The 14,330-nt window shown below is 41.6% G+C and overlaps 1 protein-coding gene across 3 annotated transcripts in view; it reads right to left on the reverse strand.

The window, feature by feature from the left end:
* LOC128699408 (lens fiber major intrinsic protein) overlaps positions 1 to 4,757 on the reverse strand; it is a 40,751-nt gene extending 35,994 nt beyond the window's left edge. For 2 of the 3 annotated variants that reach the window (XM_053792085.2, XM_053792088.2), the window contains exon 1: positions 4,646 to 4,757. The gene's annotated coding sequence lies outside the window, so the exon portion shown is untranslated. Of the gene's footprint in view, positions 1 to 2,425; positions 2,460 to 4,645 lie in introns of all 3 variants that reach the window. The other variant, XM_053792087.2, reaches the window with a different exon arrangement.
* Positions 4,758 to 14,330: the final 9,573 nt, after the last annotated feature.

Consider the following 14,330-nt stretch of genomic DNA (forward strand, 5'->3'; position numbering starts at 1 on the left):
TGCTGCTAAGCTTAGCGACTGATTAACTCATCTTCCACCTCATTCTTTGGTTTTTAATGGAAAAATTAAAAACAAATGTTGTATAATGCGATCCTTTATTGATTATGTTTCAACCATACAGTGGGTTTTATCAAGTCACAAACAGATCTGTTTGTGACTTGATAAGCCCACTGTGTAGGCGAAATGTAGTCAATAAAGGCTCACATTATACTGCACTTGTGTTTAATGTTTCCACATGATGAAGATACCCAGTTATTGCACACGTGTCTAGTTATTCAACAATAATTCATCAACTACGAGCGAATACAAACGAGAGTATTAATACCACAGAGAGCAGCAGTGAGGCGCCATTGTTTTGATGCTATTAGGCTACGCTGTTGCATTTACACCTGTTTCAACTCCTCGTTGCAGACTTCGGGTAAAGCTCATCTTCCCACTGTATTTTCCTAAAGCTAACATACATGGAGTTTGCAATAACATAGTTTGGCAACAGAACCCTCAATCTTGAACACATTTCGGAAACGCTGAAGAAGAAAAACGAATATTTGACCTATGTGTCTTATTTTTGCATTTCATGAATTGGTAGGCCCGTGTGGATCCTTCAGTGTGGGGCATGGTGGAAACTCATTTTCCGCGGGTTTTCTTTGATTAATAAGACTGTTGGTGACTAATAATTCTGACACGACCTGGAGGCTGTAGACGACTTTTAGTTATGAAACTCATAACCTAAAGTCAACCACTGACATAACCCAGAGGCTGCAGTCAACCTTTGATTCGACTCAGAGACTGCGGTCCACCTTTGGCACAATCCAGAGGCTGTAGTCGACGTTTGACACAACCCAGAAGCTGTTGTTAATCTTTGCCATAACCGAGAAACTGCAGTCGACCCATGACAATTTAGAGGTTGCAGTGGACATCAGACACAACCCAGAGGCTGCAGTCGACCTCTGACACAACCCAGAGGCTGCTGTCAACCTTTTGACACAACCCAGAGGCTGCAGTCGACTTTTGACACAACCCAGAGGCTGCAGTTACCTTTGACACAACCCAGAGGCTGCAGTCGACTTTTGACACAACCTAGAGGTTGTAATCGACCTATAAAAATATATTCACGACCTGAAGTCGACCTCTGATATGACTTTCAGTTAACCTATGAATGTTGAGTGCCGGCACCTGCTGCCACTCGAAGTCCTGTGGGCGCAAGGTAAACATTACAGGTCAGTAAATACAGGCCACAGGTTGCAAAACAAGCTTGTAATGGGACAACGTTTCAATGTTAGATCTTTATCACTGCTTCAACAGAGCGAAACTTTGTCAAAAGAAAAAGATTGCTCTAAAACACGTTTTAGTTCAGCGTGGGAATAAGACATATTTACAATCAAGACACTTTTCGTCACCTGTGGGTTTAGGACTGATAAAGCCACAAGTAGCTTGATTGTGCATGTTTGCGTCTTAATCCCACAATCTGGCAGTATTAACATACCTGCATTTGTAAGGTTGTTCAAGTGTTGGTAATGCACTATTTAGATTCACTACAGGTGAAGGCACTTGCTACGACAGCTGAGCCTCACTCGTTTCTGTCAGTGAATTACTATATATCCACTATACAAGTGAGGCCACTAGCCTACGACAGCAATTGGTTCACTCGTCTTTACCAGGTAACTAGATTCATTACAGGTAAACACTCAGCTACAGCACCAGCTCCACTCGTCTCTGCCAGTGAGTGAATTACATGCACTACAAGTGAAGGCACTCGGCTATGACAGCACCAACTTCACTCGCCACTGCCACCGAGTGAATTATTTACACAGTTCAGTTCAGTCAGGGGTGGAGCAACAACACACTGCCGGGTGGAGCGACCTCCACCACGTTGCTTATACGCCAGTACATAACACTATATCAGTTCTCAACACAGTACACCATTACACACATGTACACTAACTGCACATCAGAGACGTAAACATGCACATTTAAAAAATCGCCTTCCTCAAATCATAAGCTAAAAAAAACAACAGGGTTGCAAAATGTATCTACTAAAAAAGGAAAACAAGCGTCTGATAGTTCCTCATAATAGAATAATGCAAATCTTCATAACATTGTAGGCATAGAAGTTAAATTCTTCGAGTGGATCAGAACTTAAACTATAACAAAGGGTAACTTTTTAAAAGGGAGGTTGTTCAAATAGTTTTTTTAATTTATGAAAACGATCTGCCTAAATGTGTAATATACCACATGACTGTCCCTGGAAATGATGAAGTCACTGAGGGCAGGAGGGTGGGTGGGTGAAGGAAGTGGCATCAGTGGGGTTAAAGAAATTGAGGAGGGTAGAAACTGCAGCATCAGTGGAAGTGGCAAGGTGTGCTTCATCTGTCCATCTCCATGGTCACAACCACCCCACAAGTACTCAAACGTGACTGGTGAATACCGTGGAGTTGTGCCTCTCCCGTAATGATGTCAGGCTGAGAGAGAGGGAGGGGAGAGAGAGAGAGTTTACACGTTTCAGTCAGGGTAATAACATCATGATTCTCAGAATAGGCTCAGTCATTTCGTTTCTTTTAAGCATGATGTTTAAATCACAGGCATTTCGAATTTAAATGTCCTCATAAAAATGCCTCGTGTCACCTCAAAAGCTGACTGGGTAGCCAACTTTTGAGATGATATTAGGCTCTCTGATAGTGCAAAAGCTGGCTGGGCAGCCAGCTTTTGCATTATCGTTCCAAGGAGCGCATATTCAATGTCTTCAGTCTATCTTCGCTAGAAGGACTTCTTAACCGTAGGATCAACTTCAACATCCTTCTCTGTATATTCTTCAGCGAATTTATGTCCGTGCTATAACATGGAGACCACAAATGAGTAGCATAATGTAAATGGCAGCACTGTTTGACCTTTCAGGTTTAGCGCTTGTCACTATTTTATTATAAGATAAATGAGGCTTTGTCAAAGATATTTAAAGATGAAGTATAAACTGACGTCTTCTATTAATTATAATTCTCGATATAAAGCCAGAATTCTATTAGCTTTATTGCAAACACGAATGCACTGTCTTGGTTTTAGAGAACTGCTAACCACAACTCCTAAATAATTTTTGCATTTAAGATCGACATAATTTAGTTTATAAGTACCATGGATATTTTCTTTTCCCTCACATTTGTCCGAATTGAATTGCATCTACCACTACTCTGACTACATCATCAACCTATCCAGGTGATCATGTAACCGTCTAGTGTTCACCTCAAATTATCTTGCGGCCTATTTACATGTCATCGGCAAACTTATTTATTTCCACATCGATGTTGTTTATATAGACTGTGAACAACAATAGTCCCAATATTGACTTATGTGGCACACCACTTATAACTGGTCCCCATTCTGATTTCTCTCCATTTATGCACATTCTTGCCTACACTTCTAATGGGGCCCCATTCTGATTTTTTCCCATTAATGCATACTTTCTGTTGCCTATCTGCCAGCCATGACTCGATCAAGATTTTTCCTACTATACTATGTGCCAATATTTTCTTCAGTTTCCTGTGTAAAGTTTTCCAAAGCTTTAATGAGATCCATTAAACAGAGTATATTCGACATTGTATCTTTGTCTACAGCCTAAAATACCTTTGTAAAAAAAAAGAGGTAATAAATTCAAGGCATGAATGTCCCTTTGTAAAATCGTGCTGAGATTCAATGATCAAACTACGTTTTGTTAAGGTGACTTTGAATAATATCCGTATTATGTATGTCATAGTTTTCCCATTATTGACATTAGGCTGATTGGTCTATAAACCACGGAACGGGTGGAGTTCAAATCCATGGCAAGTGCGAACTAAAATTCATGGATTCAAACCACACCCGTTCTTTGGTTTGCTATTGTGTTATTACGATTTCGTGAGTCCTGATTGGACTAACATAATTGAGGCTAATGACTTATTTCTCACCTTGTAAATGGGCATCACATTTGCCACTACACTTAACTAGGACAATATCCGACACGACATACTCCCTACGATATGTAATATGTGTAGATACAATGAGCTTTCTTTAATTACTGTTTTAAGAATTAAAGTAATGCCGACTGGCGGTGTAGAGGCGAGATGCAGTCTTTGTGATTCTGGTGTAGTGGAGAGGCTGCACCTAACAATCTTTCATAACACTGCAAGGTTTGCAATGGAATTAATTTTCACACGTAATACTAGTAATTCATCTTCGGCTTCTCGTTTTCTTCAAAGTTTTTCATTGGTCAAAATTATTTTGTTACTTGTGGGATATACTGTACTTCGAAATTTAAAGATTCTAACAAAGATACATTGCTTTTAAAGCTCTGACTTTCGTTTCACAATAAAATTTGTCACTAAAAGTCATGAAATTACAAAATTTAACTAAGCATCGCCATTCAACATCGATACACTGATGGATTAGCCGACAGTATGGACATCTATTCTATAATTAAGAAAACCGTTTACAAACATCTTACAATACTTATAGTTTAATTTAAATAATGATTTTTTTATAATCATTACAGATATAAAAGCGACAACCTAGCATATCACATCACTACAGATCCTTGAATAGATTTAAATCCTTCAGCGGCCCATGTTATACTTCACAACACTTAAAGAGTGATAGGTTATTAATTAAGTACGTAACTTACACAGGTGTAGTAGAGGTGAGGAAGAGACGTTCCAGCGGCAGGAATGGCGATATGTTTAGTGTTGATGGAGCAACTTCCTCCCCCTTCAGCGTCCCAGAGCACACTGAGGTCGTGCCGTTGTAGCCTGTAGGACCTACCTCACTCCCACAGTCCCACACCCCTGCCACTACCCGTTGTCCCACACCCCTGCCACTACCCGTTGTCCCACACCCCTGCCACTACCCGTTGTCCCACACCCCTGCCACTACCCGTTGTCCCACACCCCTGCCACTACCCGTTGTCCCACACTCCTGCCACTACCCGTTGTCCCACACCCCTGCCACTACCCGTTGTCCCACACCCCTGCCACTACCCGTTGTCCCACACCCCTGCCACTACCCGTTGTCCCACACCCCTGCCACTACCCGTTGTCCCACACCCCTGCCACTACCCGTTGTCCCACACTCCTGCCACTACCCGTTGTCCCACGCTCCTGCCACTACCCGTTGTTCCACACCCCTGCCACTACCCGTTGTCCCACACCCCTGGCACTACCCGTTGTCCCACACCCCTGCCACTACCCGTTGTCACACACCCCTGCCACTACCCGTTGTCCAGCAGTCTCTTGCCACTACCCACACCTCTGCCACCACCAATTGTTCTCCCACATCCCTGCCACTACCCATTGTCCTACACACCTTTGCCACCACCAACACTCCAACACACCCACCACCACCCCAGTCACATCGACCACTTCACCATAATTAATGGAAAGTAGTTGAGACACCCAGGAATTGATTATGAAAAACTAGCTCACCTTTCTAGCTCCAGGTTACCATTATTATCTTCTTAATTGTCCAAGTCCCATTTAAAGACTTCTCGGTTAGCTTCTAGTGGTTGTAATCATAACCATAATATTTTTTAAAGGGGTAGACCGGTAAGCCAGCTGAAGGCCTCGGTCAGATCAAAAGCTACAGCTGCGAGTCATATGACTAATACCCGCCTCAGGAAATTTTGTCCTGTTTCCTGACAAACCTTACCTAACCTAACCTAGCTTTCCAGTTCCATGTAGACAATATGCAATGTACCACCTCAGATGAGAGGATATTAACTGATATTTACATAAAAGTCAGCCAGTAAGTACAATTAATCGACATGCAATTGAGAGAGTGGGCAAAGAAAAGTTTGAAGTTGCGAGGTATGATAGAAGATTATGGAAATTACCAGCTACCTGCAACTACATCAATACTAAGCCCAAGGTGAGCAGTCGACCAGGACAAGTTCAAAATAAAATGTAAGGCTAGCACTGAGGGAAAGCTAACCTAAATGCTGTGCAGACTATGAGCTTTCACATACTTGTGTGTTTCTACCTTAGTTTGAAATGAAGTCATTATCATTATCATTAAAAGTAGCCAGTAACTATCCGAGGGAATCTATTGATACAAGAGGCTTGGATCTAGAAATTAGACTGGGGTGAATTGCTGCCAGAATCCGTCTATCAATCACGGTATAACCTCAACAAGGACCTACAGATATTGAATGAATTCTAGTTTTCCCAGATCAATCGGAAGCTGAGGAAGATAATAACTTGAACATATTCAGTGATGCCTCATCATTAGCATATAGGACAATACCATATCTCGAAAATCAATATGTGGATAGACTGTGTGATTGAGTCCACTGTATTCCTGGGCATTGACTTCGACTAAGTTTGGGGACTTATTACTGCTGCTACTACTACCACCTCAAGTACTACAACTACTACTACTTCTAGTATTCCTACTACTGTTATATTATGCCTTGCACCTCACTCTAATGCCTATATACGTATACCCTCTGTGTTCATGTATTGTCTGTAACGGCTTGACAAAGCTCCTGGAGAGCGAAATGTTGCCACAACAAAATGTCGCATTAGTTGCACATGTGTCCTTTTATTATTGATACTCTGATCAACGGTACCCTAACGTTCTCTGTTTACGTTGGAGGGCGGAATTATGTATGGTTAAAATTAAATTGCAATACAAAATAATACGCTGTGGGGACCAAGGGCATTAGCTCAGCTTCAACAAAAATAGGGTAAGACAAACAAATTTGGTGAATACCGGCACAAAGAGCAGAGCTGTGCCTCTGTGCTTACACAGGAAGGCAGCCAGCCAGTATGTCAACATCTGGACTCCAGAGCTTAAATTGCTGTGTCAACAACCACTGCTGCTGCTGCCCACCGGTCCATCTCCCACCTACCCGTCCCTCTCCCATCCACAAATCCATCTCCCACCAACCCTTCCCTCTCCCACCCACTAGTCCATCTCCCACTCGCCTAACACCCATCCATCTCCCAGGTGTATGGTGTAGGAGGTAGGTTACTGAAAGCAGTGAAGAGTTTTTACGAGGATAGTGAGGCTCAAGTTAGAGTACATAGGAAAGAGGGAAATTATTTCCCAGTAAAAGTAGGCCTTAGACAAGGATGTTTGATGTCACCGTGGTTGTTTAATATATTTATAGACGGGGTTGTAAGAGAAGTAAATGCGAGGGTCTTGACAAGAGGCGTGGAGTTAAAAGATAAAGAATCACACATAAAGTGGGAGTTTTCACAGTTGCTCTTTGCTGATGACACTGTGCTCTTGGGAGATTCTGAAGAGAAGTTGCAGAGATTGGTGGATGAATTTGGTAGGGTGTGCAAAAGAAGAAAATTAAAAGTGAATACAGGAAAGAGTAAGGTTATGAGGATAAAAATATTAGGTGATGAAAGATTGGATATCAGATTGGAGGGAGAGAGTATGGAGGAGGTGAATGTATTCAGATATTTGGGAGTGGACGTGTCAGCGGATGGGTCTATGAAGGATGAGGTGAATCATAGAATTGATGAGGGGAAAAGGGTGAGTGGTGCACTTAGGAGTCTGTGGAGACAAAGAACTTTGTCCTTGGAGGCAAAGAGGGGAATGTATGAGAGTATAGTTTTACCAACGCTCTTATATGGGTGTGAAGCATGGGTGATGAATGTTGCAGTGAGGAGAAGGCTGGAGGCAGTGGAGATGTCATGTCTGAGGGCAATGTGTGGTGTGAATATAATGCAGAGAATTCGTAGTTTGGAAGTTAGGAGGAGGTGCGGGATTACCAAAACTGTTGTCCAGAGGGCTGAGGAAGGGTTGTTGAGGTGGTTCGGACATGTAGAGAGAATGGAGCGAAACAGAATGACTTCAAGCGTGTATCAGTCTGTAGTGGAAGGAAGGCGGGGTAGGGGTCGGCCTAGGAAAGGTTGGAGAGAGGGGGTAAAGGAGGTTTTGTGTGCGAGGGGCTTGGACTTCCAGCAGGCGTGCGTGAGCGTGTTTGATAGGAGTGAATGGAGACGAATGGTTTTTAATACTTGACGTGCTGTTGGAGTGTGAGCAAAGTAACATTTATGAAGGGGTTCAGGGAAACCGGCAGGCCGGACTTGAGTCCTGGAGATGGGAACTACAGTGCCTGCACTCTGAAGGAGGGGTGTTAATGTTGCAGTTTAAAAACTGTAGTGTAAAGCACCCTTCTGGCAAGACAGTGATGGAGTGAATGATGGTGAAAGTTTTTCTTTTTCGGGCCACCCTGCCTTGGTGGGAATCGGCCAGTGTGATAATAAAAAAATAATATATATATATATATATATATATATATATATATATATATATATATATATATATATATATATATGTCACGCTGAATATGTAACACTGGCCAATTAGCAAGAACTCATTTAAAATCAAGTCCTTTCTAAAATTTTATTTTATACATTTAAAGATATATTTTTTTCATTAATGTTAATGTAAAAAATTTTAATTTTGCTCCAAAAGAATCTTAGAAAACTTACCTAACCTTATTACAACAAGAACAATTTATTTTAGCCTAACCCAACTAAATATATTTTAGATTTGTTTACAATAATTTAATACTAAACAAACATAGTGAAATATATTTTTTTCGTTAGGTTCAGAATGATTTTGGCGAAATTATTGCATACACAAATTTTCGCTTGCCCTATATGGCAAGATGAGCGTTGCTATTTAAGCCAAGATCGCAAGTTCTGCCTATTCGGCACGACATATATATATATATATATATATATATATATATATATATATATATATATATATATATATATATATATATATATATATATATATATGCCAGATGACTGTGAAACAGAAACCTGTAACTGTTTTGCATGATGGTAGGATTGCTGGTTTCTTTTTCTGTCTCATAAACACGCTAGATAACGGATATCTTGCTACTCCTACTTACACTTTGGTCACGCTCACAGACACGCACATGCATATATATATACATACATCTAGGTTTTTCTCCTTTTTCTAAATAGCTCTTGTTCCTCTTTATTTCTTCTGTTGTGCATGGGGAAGTGGAAAGAATCTTTCCTCCGTAAGCCATGCGTGTCGTATGAGGCGACTAAAATGCCGGGAGCAATGGGCTAGTAACCCCTTCTCCTGTAGACATTTACTAAAAAAGAGAAGAAGAAAAACTTTATAAAACTAGGATGCTTAAATGTGCGTGGATGTAGTGTGGATGACAAGAAACAGATGATTGCTGATGTTATGAATGAAAAGAAGCTGGATGTCCTGGCCCTAAGCGAAACAAAGCTGAAGGGGGTACGGGAGTTTCGGTGGGGGGAAATAAATGGGATTAAATCTGGAGTATCTGAGAGAGTTAGAGCAAAGGAAGGGGTAGTAGTAATGTTGAATGATCAGTTATGGAAGGAGAAAAGAGAATATGAATGTGTAAATTCAAGAATTATGTGGATTAAAGTAAAGGGTGGATGCGAGAAGTGGGTCATAATAAGCGTGTATGCACCTGGAAAAGAGAGGAATGCAGAGGAGAGAGAGAGATTTTGGGAGATGTTAAGTGAATGTATAGGAGCCTTTGAACCAAGTGAGAGAGTAATTGTGGTAGGGGACCTGAATGCTAAAGTAGGAGAAACTTTTAGAGAGGGTGTGGTAGGTAAGTTTGGGGTGCCAGGTGTAAATGATAATGGGAGCCCTTTGATTGAACTTTGTATAGAAAGGGGTTTAGTTATAGGTAATACATATTTTAAGAAAAAGAGGATAAATAAGTATACAAGATATGATGTAGGGCGAAATGACAGTAGTTTGTTGGATTATGTATTGGTAGATAAAAGACTGTTGAGTAGACTTCAGGATGTACATGTTTATAGAGGGGCCACAGATATATCGGATCACTTTCTAGTTGTAGCTACACTGAGAGTAAAAGGTAGATGGGATACAAGGAGAATAGAAGCATCAGGGAAGAGAGAGGTGAAGGTTTATAAACTAAAAGAGGAGCCAGTTAGGGTAAGATATAAACAGCTATTGGAGGATAGATATGCTAATGAGAGCATAGGCAATGGGGTCGAAGAGGTATGGGGTAGATTTAAAAATGTAGTGTTAGAGTGTTCAGCAGAAGTTTGTGGTTACAGGAAAGTGGGTGCAGGAGGGAAGAGGAGCGATTGGTGGAATGATGATGTGAAGAGAGTAGTAAGGGAGAAAAAGTTTACATATGAGAAGTTTTTACAAAGTAGAAGTGATGCAAGGAGGGAAGAGTATATGGAGAAAAAGAGAGAGGTTAAGAGAGTGGTGAAGCAATGTAAAAAGAGAGCAAATGAGAGAGTGGGTGTGATGTTATCAACAAATTTTGTTGAAAATAAGAAAAAGTTTTGGAGTGAGATTAACAAGTTAAGAAAGCCTAGAGAGAAAATGGATTTGTCAGTTAAAAATAGGAGAGGAGAGTTATTAAATGGAGAGTTAGAGGTATTGGGAAGATGGAGGGAATATTTTGAGGAATTGTTAAATGTTGATGAAGATAGGGAAGCTGTGATTTCGTGTATAGGGCAAGGAGGAACAACATCTTGTAGGAGTGAGGAAGAGTCAGTTGTGAGTGTGGGGCAAGTTCGTGAGGCAGTAGGTAAAATGAAAGGGGGTAAGGCAGCCGGGATTGATGGGATAAAGATAGAAATGTTAAAAGCAGGTGGGGATATAGTTTTGGAGTGGTTGGTGCAATTATTTAATAAATGTATGGAAGAGGGTAAGGTACCTAGGGATTGGCAGAGAGCATGCATAGTTTCCGTTGTATAAAGGCAAAGGGGATAAAAGAGAGTGCAAAAATTATAGGGGGATAAGTCTGTTGAGTATACCTGGCAAATTGTATGGTAGAGTTATTATTGAAAGAATTAAGATTAAGACGGAGAATAGGATAGCAGATGAACAAGGAGGCTTTAGGAAAGGTAGGGGGTGTGTGGACCAGGTGTTTACAGTGAAACATATAAGTGAACAGTATTTAGATAAGGCTAAAGAGGTCTTTGTGGCATTTATGGATTTGGAAAAGGCGTATGACAGGGTGGATAGGGGGGCAATGTGGCAGATGTTGCAGGTGTATGGTGTAGGAGGTAGGTTACTGAAAGCAGTGAAGAGTTTTTACGAGGATAGTGAGGCTCAAGTAAGAGTATGTAGGAAAGAGGGAAATTATTTCCCAGTAAAAGTAGGCCTTAGACAAGGATGTGTGATGTCACCGTGGCTGTTTAATATATTTATAGATGGGGTTGTAAGAGAAGTAAATGCGAGGGTCTTGGCAAGAGGAGTGGAGTTAAAAGATAAAGAATCACACACAAAGTGGGAGTTGTCACAGTTGCTCTTTGCTGATGACACTGTGCTCTTGGGAGATTCTGAAGAGAAGTTGCAGAGATTGGTGGATGAATTTGGTAGGGTGTGCAAAAAAAGAAAATTGAAAGTGAATACAGGAAAGAGTAAGGTTATGAGGATAACAAAAAGATTAGATGATGAAAGATTGGATATCAGATTGGAGGGAGAGAGTATGGAGGATGTGAATGTATTCAGATATTTGGGAGTGGACGTGTCAGCGGATGGGTCTTTGAAAGATGAGGTGAATCATAGAATTGATGAGGGGAAAAGGGTGAGTGGTGCACTTAGGAGTCTGTGGAGACAAAGAACTTTGTCCTTGGAGGCAAAGAGGGGAATGTATGAGAGTATAGTTTTACCAACGCTCTTATATGGGTGTGAAGCATGGGTGATGAATGTTGCAGCGAGGAGAAGGCTGGAGGCAGTGGAGAGGTCATGTCTGAGAGCAATGTGTGGTGTGAATATAATGCAGAGAATTCGTAGTTTGGAAGTTAGGAGGAGGTGCGGGATTACCAAAACTGTTGTCCAGAGGGCTGAGGAAGGGTTGTTGAGGTGGTTCGGACATGTGGAGAGAATGGAGCGAAACAGAATAACTTCAAGAGTGTATCAGTCTGTAGTGGAAGGAAGGCGGGGTAGGGGTCGGCCTAGGAAAGGTTGGAGGGAGGGGGTAAAGGAGGTTTTGTGTGCGAGGGGCTTGGACTTCCAGCAGGCATGCATGAGCGTGTTTGATAGGAGTGAATGGAGACAAATGGTTTTTAATACTTGACGTGCTGTTGGAGTGTGAGCAAAGTAACATTTATGAAGGGGTTCAGGGAAACCGGCAGGCCGGACTTGAGTCCTGGAGATGGGAAGTACAGTGCCTGCACTCTGAAGGAGGGGTGTTAATGTTGCAGTTTAAAAACTGTAGTGTAAAGCACCCTTCTGGCAAGACAGTGATGGAGTGAATGATGGTGAAAGTTTTTCTTTTTCGGGCCACCCTGCCTTGGTGGGAATCGGCCAGTGTGATATATATATATATAAATATATATATATATATATATATATATATATATATATATATATATATATATATATATATATATATATATCAATAGCAAATTGCGGCTAGCAGGGGGATCTAATTAGAGGAGATTGATATTGTTAGGGAGTTAAGAGAATAGGAACTCGACCAGAGATTTTTTTGTGTGCATAGGATATCTCTCAGTTACTTGAGTATAAGCGGTCGTTACAGAACCGTGGATGGTTGTCCCCAGGAATTGGTGGCTAAGAAAGCCGTCTCTTCAATGCAGTGCTTTGATGCTTATTCCAAGGAATTACTGCTACTCTCTCTCTCTCTCTCTCTCGGATCAAACGCAATTGCCTCCCATTCCTCTGGCGCTGTATGACACTCGTTTATCCCTTCCACATGTTTATACTACTAGTAGTAATGCTGCTATTAATAACACTACTACTAATACTAACACTACTACTACTAATGATAATAATAATATTAATAAAGGTGTGTTTATGTGGACATTTGTGAATGAGGACTGCGTGTAAGTTGAAGGTGAGCCAGCATCAGCTAGTCTAGTGGGTCAACAGGAGTCGAGGTCTTGGCCAGGATGGTGACGAGTTGAACAATTACTGACGAGTTGCAGCAGCGACTGTACCAGCCCACGGAGCCACACACATACGCACACGCTGCCAATAATGTCACCAACCCATACATACACTAAGCTCTTGTGTGTATTTACCATGGCATGGTCTGGAAATGTCTTCATCTGCCTCTTTGTTCGCTTTCTTGTATTTGATATCACCTGTTTGTGTTAAACTCTACGAGCCTGTATTTCTAGAGGTTGAACTTCAGCTCTTGGGCTCTGTCTCTTAACCAGCAGGGACCCCGTGGCCTGGCTGGCAAAACTCTCGCTTCACACGCGGAGGGCCCGGGTTCGATTCCCGGCGGGGTGAATTATTATTATTATTATAATCAAGGGGAAGCGCTAAACCCATAGGATTATACAGCGCCTGGGGGGGGATGTGGAAGGCATTCAGGCTTAATTCGGGGAACTGGAGCACATCCAATTCCCTAAATCAAGAGCCCCTCACCAACATCAAGGAACCTTCCCTGAGGGGAGGCGGGGTGAAGACATTTCCACGCGTTTCCTCACACCTGTTGTCCTGTTTACCTAGCAGCAAATAGGTATCTGGGTGTTAGTCGACTGGTGTGGGCCGCATCCTGGAGGACAAGATTGAGTACCCCAATGAAAATAAGAGTCCTCGATGACGCACTGCCTTTCTTGGGTTATCCTGGGTGGCTTACCCTCCTGGATTAAAAATCCGAACGAAATCTTATTTTAACAGCTCTCCACCCTCAGTGTTTATAGAGACTGGTGCATAAATGGTTTATATAAACACTATTTACTGAGTTACATAACAACAGCCTTACATTCTTAAAGATACGAAAGTCGTCCGAGGTTCAGTATGTACTCATCCAGGACTTTCCTGTCATAGAGAAAACAATTTAAAAGACGATCAATTAACCTTGAAAAAGGTCATTTCTGCCCACCCATGAATAGAGAACAGACATGGAGAGACACGCAGATAGTGTCTCGTAGCTCTATTGCTAGCGCACTCAGCTCACACACTGAGGTCCGTGGGTAAACCCCAGGTACGGGTGGAGACATTAGGACGTGTTTCCTTAACACACCTGCTGTCCATATTCATCTATTAGTAAAATAGGTACCTGGGTGTGCGGTCGCATGCTAGGGACAAAACTGACGTAATTTGCCTGAAATGCTCTGCATAACAAGGGACTTTATATATAGTAGAAAGTCATTATATAATAATAAGCAGAATAATCTTTATTTCTACAAGTACATGTACAAGGTATACAGTCCTAGCAGACATCAGTGACATACTACTATATAGCAAGCCCTTTATTATGCAGAACATTTCGGGCAAATTAGGTCAATTTTGTCCCAGGATGCAACCCATACCAGTCAACTAACACCCAGGTACCTATTTTACATATTATGGGTGAACATTGGACAGCA

This window comes from Cherax quadricarinatus, chromosome 61 (genome assembly GCF_038502225.1).
Source record: "Cherax quadricarinatus isolate ZL_2023a chromosome 61, ASM3850222v1, whole genome shotgun sequence".
Classification (NCBI taxonomy): Eukaryota; Metazoa; Arthropoda; class Malacostraca; order Decapoda; family Parastacidae; genus Cherax; species Cherax quadricarinatus.